Below are 10,139 nucleotides of genomic sequence, written 5' to 3'. Positions count from 1 at the left end.
TTTGTCAACTTAGTCAATATGAACGATTCTAGCTCCAGTGACCGTACGATGTCCATCCAACGGCCGTAGTGCTTCTTCAACCTCTGGTCTTGTTGCTCCAGCCGCCCAAAGCAGCGCCGGTCGTGCCGCATGCTCCTACCTCCCGTGGCCGGCTGTGATGCCGCGGAGGCCTCACCACCCCCTACTATTCCCACCGCTGGCCAGGCCATCCCTCTACTCACCCACACCCCCTGTTATTTTGCGGTGACAACAGCCTCACACCGCAGCGAACTAGTGAACCCTCGTACTCCTCTATGCGTGGGCATCCACTGCCACGTCTTCCCCCGCTCCGCGTCGTCCCCTTCCTAGGCCTCACCGTCGTCCACCGCCCTGGTGCTCTCGGCGCGGCGTGGTCAACGTGGTCAAGGAACGGCTTCCATCGGACGTGGACTGTACGTGGAGAGGCTGACAGCTGGGTCCACGGCCGCAGCAAGGAAGTGCCTCCTTATTACGCGCAAAATAATTATTCCACCACCTGATAGCGGGGACCCACCGGACGGGCCACCATATTTTGCGAAAAAACATTCCCCCTGACTGCTGGGACCCACCAGCTACATCTTCGCACGCAAGGAAGTGCGTCCGGGCAAAAAAAACGATTCACCCCCCTGACTGCTGGGAGCCACCAGCTACATCTTCGCAGGTATGGAAGTGCCTGACAGTCGGGACCCACCTGGTCGAAGCGTACGTAGCATTGTCATTCTGGTCGCGAACGTGTACGTACATACTGGTCGATGTAGAGGTGCGCACGTGTCATAGTAGAGGCGCGCACGTAGCATGTACACGTACGTACAGCGGCGAGTGTGCAAGAAAGAAAATACGGCCATGTACGTACATACGGACAGGGTCTCGAACGCCTACTCGCGCATACGTATGGCCAGGACTCGTGTACATGGCTGGGTCGGAACGGAGAAACAACATCATCGTCGTGTTCATGGGGAGCCAACCGGCAGGGTCAGAACGGAATGCGTCGTCGTGTTCATCGGGAGGTCTTGGACGGAACAGCCGATGGAAACGAGGCCTGGCGTACCGCAGAACGGAGGAAACGGCCTTGTGTTCGACTGGCCACGTTCGAAACGGGATCCTGTTCATCGGGAGGGGTCTGGCGTACCACAAAACTGAGGAAACAGACCTCCTACGGCCGAAACGGGGGTCCTGTTGATCGGGAGGGGTGTGGCGTACCGCAAAACGGAGGAAACGGACTTGTGTTGGAGCGCTACGGTCGAAACAGGGGTCATGTTCATCGGGAGAAATGTGGCGTACCGCAAAACGGGACTCCACGGGATACTGTTCATCTCCACCATCGACTCCCTCCAGCCTCCACGGGCTACTGTTCATCCAGCGTCGACCTCCTCCAGCCTCCACCTGCGACTGTTCATCCATGGGCTCCTGTTCATCCAGCCTCCACGGCGTGCTACTCCACTGGCTACTGTTCAACCAGCCCTCTCCACGGGCTCCTGTTCAACCACCCCTCCACGGGCTACTGTTCATCCTGCCCTCCACCATCTACTGTTCATCCTGCCCTCCACGGGGTGGTCCTGTTCATCCAGCCCTCCACGGGGTCCTGTTCATCCAGCCCCAACCGGCTCGATCGACCGAGGGTACTGTTCATCTAGAGGCAACACCACGGGGTCCAGTTCATCCACCCCCACCGGGAACTGTTCATCCACCCCCCCCCCCCCGCAACACTCACTGTTCATCCAGAGGCAGCATCGATTGGCTTCAGTTAGCAGCAGTAGCGAAGGAATCGCTCGATCGGGTTCAGTTAACAGCCATCGATCGATTGCTCGGGTTCAGTAACGCGTAGCCTGCAGTGCAATCGCTCGGGTTCAGTTAGAGCCCAACGTCTCGCTCGGGTTTAGTTAGAGCCCAACGCCTCGCACACACGCGCGTACGTACGAGAGAAACGCGCATCGCTCGGGCCCCGACCACCCACCATAACCGGGGACTCCCCGATATTTTCCGCTCCCTCGCTTCTACCACGGTTTTTTCCATCATGGATGGCCCAAAGAATGTCATGCAGCTGCGTCTCCGGCCCGCCCAGGACGAAGAGCCCATTTTCTGTCATGATTTTTTGTCATAGAGGTAGGACCCCACCACATCTATGATGATACCGAGTTTTGTCACAATTATCGTCATAGAAGTGTCATAAGTATGACAGAAAAGATTTTCGTTCTGCCCAAAATGTCACGGATGTTTCTTTTTTTTGTAGTGAGGGAGGGAGCACGGCTATCCCTTGTGGGCTGCCTCCCCTCTTCCCTATGGCCCATGTAGGCCCAATCTTTCCCCGGGGGGTTCCGGTAACCCTCCGGTACTCCAGTTTTCTCTGAAATCACCCAGAACACTTCCGCTATCCAAATATAGCCGTCCAATATATCAATCTTTATGTCTCGACTATTTCGAGACTCCTCACCATGGCCGTGATCATATTCGGGACTCCGAACTACCTTCGGTACATCAAAACACATAAACTCATAATACCATCGTCACCGAACGTTAAGCGTGCGGACCCTACGGGTTCATGAACTATGTAGACATGACCAATACACATCTCCGGTCAATAATCAATAGCGGAACCTGGATGCTCATATTGGCTCCTACATATTCTACGAAGATCTTTATCGGTCAAACCGCACAACAACATACGTTGTTCCCTTTGTCATTTGTATGTTACTTGCCCGAGATTCGATCGTCGGTATCACCATACCTAGTTCAACCTCGTTACCGGCAAGTCTCTTTACTCGTTCCATAATGCATCATCCCACAACTAACTCATTAGTCACATTGCTTGCAAGGCTTATAGTGATGTGCATTACCGAGAGGGCCCAGAGATACCTCTCCGACAATCGGAGTGACAAATCCTAATCTCGATCTATGCCAACTTAACAAACACCATCAGAGACACCTGTAGAGCACCTTTATAATCACCCAATTAAGTTGTGACATTTGGTAGCACACTAAGTGTTCCTCCGGTATCCGGGAGTTGCATAATCTCATAGTCATAGGAACATGTATAAGCCATGAAGAAAGCAATAGCAAATAATCTAAACGATCAAGTGCTAGGCTAGTGGAAAGGGTCTAGTCAATTACATCATTCTCTAATGATGTGATCCCGTTAATCAAATGACAACTCATGTCTATGGCTAGGAAACTTAACCATCTTTGATTCAACGAGCTAGTCAAGTAGAGGCATACTAGTGACACTCTGTTTGTCTATGTATTCACACATGTACTAAGTTTCCAGTTAATACAATTCTAGCATGAATAATAAACATTTATCATGATATAAGGAAATAAATAATAACTTTATTATTGTCTCTAGGGCATACTTTCTTCAGTCTCCCACTTGCACTAGAGTCAATAATCTAGTTCACATAGCTATGTCATTTAACACCAATAGTTCACATCACCATGTGATTAACACCCATAGTTCACATCGCCATGTGACCAACACTCAAAGTGTTTACCAGAGTCAGTAATCTAGTTCACGTCGCCATGTGATTAAAACCCAAAGAGTACTATGGTGTGATCATGTTTTGCTTGTGAGAGAAGTTTAGTCAACGGGTCTGCCAAATTCAGATCAGTATGTATTTTGCAAATTTCTATGTCTACAATGCTCTCCACTGAGCTAGTTTAGCTAATTGCTCCCACTTTCAATATGTATCCAGCAGATCGGTGTCAAAGCTTGCATCGACGTAACTCTTTACGACAAACTCTTTATCATCTCCATAACCGAGAAATATTTCCTTGGTCCTCTAAGGATAATTTCGACCGCTGTCCAGTGATCTACTCCTAGATCAAAATTGTACTCCCTTGCCAAACTCAGGGCAGGATATACAATAGGACAGATACACAGCATGGCATACTTTGTAGAACCTATGGCTGAGGCATAGCAAATGACTTTCATTCTCTCTCTACCTTCTGCCGTGGTCGGGCTTTGAGTCTTACTCAACTTCACACCTTGCAACACAGGCAAGTACTCTTTCTTTGACTGTTCCATTTTGAACTACTTCAAAAACTTGTCAAGGTATGTACGTACTCATTGAAAAAACTTATCAAGCATCGTGATCTATCTCTATAGATCTCGATGCTTAATATGTAAGAACCTTCACCGAGGTCTTTCTTTGAAAAACTCCTTTCAAACACTCCTTTATGCTTTCCAGAAAATTCTACATCATTTCCGATCGACAATATGTCATTCGCATATACTTATCAGAAAGGCTGTAGTGCTCCCACTCACTTTCTTGTAAATACAGGCTTCACCGCAAGTCTGTATAAAACTATATGCTTTGATCAACTCATCAAAGCGTATATTCCAACTCCGAGATGCTTGCACCAATCCATAGATGGATCGCTGGAGCTTGCATATTTTGTTAGCACCTTTAGGATTGACAAAACCTTCTGGTTGCATCATATACAACTCTTTTTTTAATAAATCCATTACGGAATGCAGTTTTGTTTATCCATTTGCTAGAATTCATAAAATGCGGCAATTGCTAACATTATTCGGACAGATTTTAAGCATAGATACGAGTGAGAAACTGTCATCGTAGTCAACACCTTGAACTTGTCGAAAAACTTTTGCGACAATTCTAGCTTGTAGATAGTAACACTACTATCAGCGTCCGTCTTCCTCTTTAAGATCCATTTAATCTTAATGGCTCGCCGATCATCTGGCAAGTCAGTCAAGGTCCACACTTTGTTCTCATACATTGATCAAATCTCAGATTTCATGGCCTCAAGCCATTTTGTTGAATCTGGACTCATCATCGCTTCCTCATAGTTCGTAGGTTCATCATGGTCTAGCAACATGACTTCTAGAACAGGATTACCATACCACTCTGGTGTGGATTGTACTCTGGTTGACCTACGAGGTTCGGTAGTAACTTGATCTGAAGTTTCATGATCATCAATCATTAACTTCCTCACTAATTGGTGTAGGCATCACTGGAACTGATTTCAGTGATGAGCTACTTTCAAATTTGAGAGAAGGTACAATTACCTCATCAAGTTCTACTTTCCTCCCACTCACTTCTTTCGAGAGAAACTCCTTCTCTAGAAAGGATCCACTCTTAGCAACAAAGATCTTGCCTTCGGATCTGTGATAGAAGGTGTACCCAATAGTTACTTGTGACACCCAAAAATTTCATTTTGGTTTTTTTTTCAAAATTCTTATTTGTCTTGAGGGAGGTGATTTAAATTTTTCCTTCAAAAGAACCCTCCCTTTCAAAATATCTTTTTTTATGGCAAGAGTTTTATTTGGATTTACCAAAGACTTGTTTTGGTCTTGGAGGTTCTTGATTTTATTTGGACTCAAACCAAAATGTTTTTCACTTGAGAAAAATGTCTTTTGAAGATTTCTTGAAAATACTCTATAGCTTTTGGTATAATCCTTTACCACTTTCAACAAATCCCTCTTGCCATGACCTTAGTGCAAACCCACTCTCCTAAACCTTCCCTCATCTTTGGATCATGATTTGCATCAAGTCCAGCAAGTTGAACCTCCCCGTATGTTTATTTTTCCATTTTAAATTTTATCAAAACAATTTCTACCTTCTATTCTAGCCCTTGGAGATTTACAAAGGAGCTACCATTTCTGTTTTGATTTTTGTCCTCAAACCAATTTCCCTTCCTAGTCCTTTGAACCCTCAACCAAGATCCATGAAGATCCACTGGTCTTCAGTTCAAATTTTTCAAACTACACTTGCTGCAAGTTTGGACCAGATTTGCCAAATTTGATGAAATTCATTCAAATCCTTCTCCAAGAATTCTAAGTAAAATCAGGCAGCCTCTGGGAGCTTTGAGTGGTCACCTCACCAAGTCCCAGCCCCAGGAAAAATTTTCTTCATGCCAAATCATTCTGTCGAACACCTGCAGAGCATTGTCAATGTCAAGTTCAGAGATTCAGAGAACAGTTCAGTAATCTACTGTCGTTTTGTTCAGAACTTGTTGTCGATCTCGACAGTGCCCCGATGTCGCCTTGCTCCCCGTCCCCTCCCCCTTGTCCCTGCACCGCACGAGCGCCTGGAGCCTTGCAGACGTCGGCGACGAGCTGGAGGAGGTGCGCCGCCCCGTGACCGACGCCAGCGGCGGCTTTGCGGCCGCCAGAGAGAGGCGCGGCGGAGACGGCGCCACCCAGCGCCGCCCAAGCCACCGGAGAGCCCCGCGTGGTCTTCCACTCCCCAGTCCGCGCTGCCACCCTCGTCGTGAACCGCTGGGCGCGGAGCGCGCTCTCTGCCGCCGATGTGCCCGTGCGGCCACCCCACCGTGGACCGACGCCATTACGCCAAGACCAACCGGGATTTGCGGTGGAACGACACCAGTAACTTCCACTGATGCTGCCTGGCCACCTAAACCTCCTGCCAATCCACTACATCGCCGTAATTGCTCGCCGGAGATTCTCCGTTCACGGCCACCCCCTCGATCCGCCTATAAATAGAGGCCCCAAGCTTCAACTCGAACCCACACCACCTCTGCACTCCACCTAGACCACACCAAGCCACTGGAAGAGCCCCGAGGAGGTCTCCTTCCTCAACTCCGGCCGCCGCGACCCGCCACGGGATCCAGCTCGATTCGCTCTCGTGCGTGCACCTCTGCCTCCCATCTCTTGCCAGTAGCTCTCTAGTGCATCCCTCCTTCTGACCCGCGTTTCAATTCGGAGTTTGCAGCACCCACCGGAGTTCTCCACCTTCACCCGAGCCGCCGTCCACCGGAGAAAGTGTCGCTCGAGTCCACCACCCACCGACGCGGATGGACACGCTGAAGCTCTTGGTACACTCCGATCTCCCTGTCTCGCCGTGGTTCGACGCCGGCGACCACCGCAGTCTTCGGGCGCCGGCGAACTTTTAAACCTGACATGTGGGACCCCCATGTCAGCCTCTCTTCTTTCTCTCCCTCGAACCGTTTCCTGTTGGCGCCTTCGGGCAAAATACGTTTTCCCTTTTGAGTTGGCGCGTTTCTTTCTGAAGCGTTTTCTGTTTTCTCAGTTTGGCCCCTGGAACTTTTCTGTTTCATTACAGATGAGTCCCTGGACAGAAACCTTTATAACTTTTAAATAAAAAGTGATTTTTGAGTGATTCTTTGTCTGACAGTCTTAAAATTTTGTCTAGTTTTTTATGGGATTTATTTGAAAAAAAAATGGAGAAGTTTTTATGCACGCGTTGGTTTTCACGTTAGTGCCCGTTTTTGTTATGTTGTAGGTTCCGGAAGAGGTGACGGAGCCGCGAACTTCGCCGAGCTAGACTCCGACTTCTCCGAACCAGGCAAGCATGTTTGAACCTTTGGTATGATGGGTGTTTTGCATGTTTGCGTGAAGGGTTGTGCGTGGCATGTGGGTATCGATGAGTATCTCGTTGCTTGTGAGGCAACTACCCGTGTGTTCCAAAGTTGCGATGATCTCTGGTGAGAGATGGCCTAATCATGTGGTGACATGAAGGGCAGCAAGGTGGTACTGTTGTAGCATACCAGCCTTGCGTCATCCGACAAATTCCGACGTTGACGTGGATGGAGCCACGTTATCGTTCTTTTCCCTTCCGTGCTACCACATGTTTCTTTTGCCGAGATGCGGTTTAGTAAGTTGGTAACCTCTTTCCGTGTACACACCAAACAGAGGGGCCGGGATGATGGTTCCATGGCCCTGGATTAAAGCCAGTCATCCGGTCAGGGGGCATGGGTGTTTCCGGTTGGGACCGAGAGGGGGGCACCCCTTAGAGCGCGCGTATAGAAATTTGATCCCATGCTACGCGAGGTTGTAGCCTCCCCGTCTCAAGGTTTTTCTTGAACGTTGCCGAGGGTGATTCCTGGCTTCGGATTGTTGAATGGGTGTGTACTGGTTAGATGTGTTTCTTCCAAAACACCGTAAACGGAACTAGTCCCCGTGACTACTGAAATCCGTTGGCTGTGGTTAAAGTACAAACTCTGCAGAGTCAAATCCTTCCGAGTCATCGTATCCATGGTCCCGTAAAGTGTTCAGCGTGTCCATGTCTATGTCATAACCTCGCGGTATATCCTTCTGTTCGGTAAGCGAGCATGAGTAGTGAACTTATCTGAACGTTATTCCTGTGGATGGACTAACCCGTTGTTTTACCTCATGTCTGATTATTCTCTTGATTTGATTCATAGGTTACTATGTTATGAATATAAGCCCTTTATGTGATGTCGCTCAGACGTCCGACTGCGGCATGTTTGTCTCTTACTTTCAATATAGGCCCTTTATGTGGTGTCGCCCCGACGCCCGACTGCGGCATTATTATTATTCTTGCAGTTTCCTCTCGAGGAGTCATTCAGACCCTCGTTTGGCACCGGTATTATTATTCTTACAGTTTCCTCTCGAGGAGTCATTCAGACCCTCGTTTGGCACCGGTATTATTATTCTTGCAGTTTCCTCTCGAGGAGTCATTCAGACCCTCGTTTGGCACCGGTATTATTATTCTTGCAGTTTCCTCTCGAGGAGTCATTCAGACCCTCGTTTGGCACCCAGTATTTATTTTGAGATTTCGGGAGGATTACCGCCCGACTTCTCTGTTATTTTTCCCCATGCATTGTTACCCCTATGTCTGCACGCACTTGTTAATCTGTTCATATGCATCATGTTTACATTTGTTATATCATATGTCCGAACTGTCTTGCGAGTACTTTCATAGTACTCACCTGGCTTGTTGATTTGGCCAGATGTTGACGAAGGCGATCTCCTGGATGAAGAGTTTGATAGCGAGTCCGACGCCTAGAGGAATCCCAGTCAGTCCCGTGCGATCCTGGATATTGGTCACTTGTATCATACACACTTCCGCCACCCGCAATAAGTCTCCTCGAGCCTCACTCCGACGCTCGAAGAGCTGTAGTTTTCAGGAGTCGTATCACCCACTTCGCAGTGATATTTCCACCATCATTGTTATCGTGAGTTAGTAGTTATGCCACCCTATCCGCCGTTATGTTTATCGGCGTTCTTGTAATAAATCGTTGAGCAGTCCCCGCTCAGCCTTGTATTATTTTCAGTACTCCTGGTATTTTTCTTCTGTGACCAAGATATTGTCTACCAGTGAGAAGGAATTCTTCTTTACTGGTCCGTATAAGGGATTGGTCTCTCAATAAATATTTTATTGAAAACCGGTCGTGACATTACTTTTCGGTATCCTATGAAGACGCACTTCTTCGATTTGGGTTTGAGCTTATCCGGCTGAAACTTTTTTCACGTAAGCATCGCAACCCCAAACTTTAAGAAACGACAGCTTAGGTTTCTTGCCAAACCACAGTTCATATGGTGTCGTCTTCAACGGATTTAGATGGTGCCCTATTTAACGTGAATGCAACTGTCTCTTATGCATAACCCCAAAACGATAGTGGTAATTCGATAAGAGACATCATAAATCGCACCATATCTAATAAAGTACGGTTATGACGTTCGGACACACCATTACGCTGTGGTGTTCCAGGTGGCGTGAGTTGCGAAACTATTCTACATTGTTTCAAATGAAGACCAAACTCGTAACTCAAATATTCATCTCCGCGATCAGATCGTAGAAACTTTATTTTCTTGTTACGATGATTTTCCACTTCACTCTGAAATTCTTCAAACTTTTGAAATGTTTCAGACTTATGTTTCATCAAGTAGATATACCCATATCTGCTCAAATCATCTGTGAAGGTCAGAAAATAACGATACCCGCCGCGAGCCTCAACACTCATCGGACCACATACATCGGTATGTATTATTTCCAATAAGTTAGTGGCTCGCTCCATTGTTCCAGAGAATGGAGTCTTAGTCATCTTGCCTAAGAGGCATGGTTCGCAAGCATCAAGTGATTCTAAAAGCCCACCAGCATGGAGTTTCTTCATGCGCTTTACAGCAATAGGACCTAAACGGCAGTGCCACAAACAAGTTGCACTACCATTATTAACCACCTTGCATCTTTTGGCTTCAATATTATGAACATGTGTATCACTACAATCGAGATTCAATAAACCATTCACCTTGGGTGTATAACCACAGAAGGTTTTATTCATGTAAATAGAATAACAATTATTCTTTGACTTAAATGAATAACTGCATTGGAATAAACATGATCCAATCATATTATGCTCAACACAAACACCAAATAATATTT

The sequence above is a fragment of the Triticum aestivum genome, chromosome 6D (genome assembly GCF_018294505.1).
Source record: "Triticum aestivum cultivar Chinese Spring chromosome 6D, IWGSC CS RefSeq v2.1, whole genome shotgun sequence".
Taxonomy (NCBI): Eukaryota; Viridiplantae; Streptophyta; class Magnoliopsida; order Poales; family Poaceae; genus Triticum; species Triticum aestivum.
Note: the sequence above shows the minus strand (reverse complement) of the source record.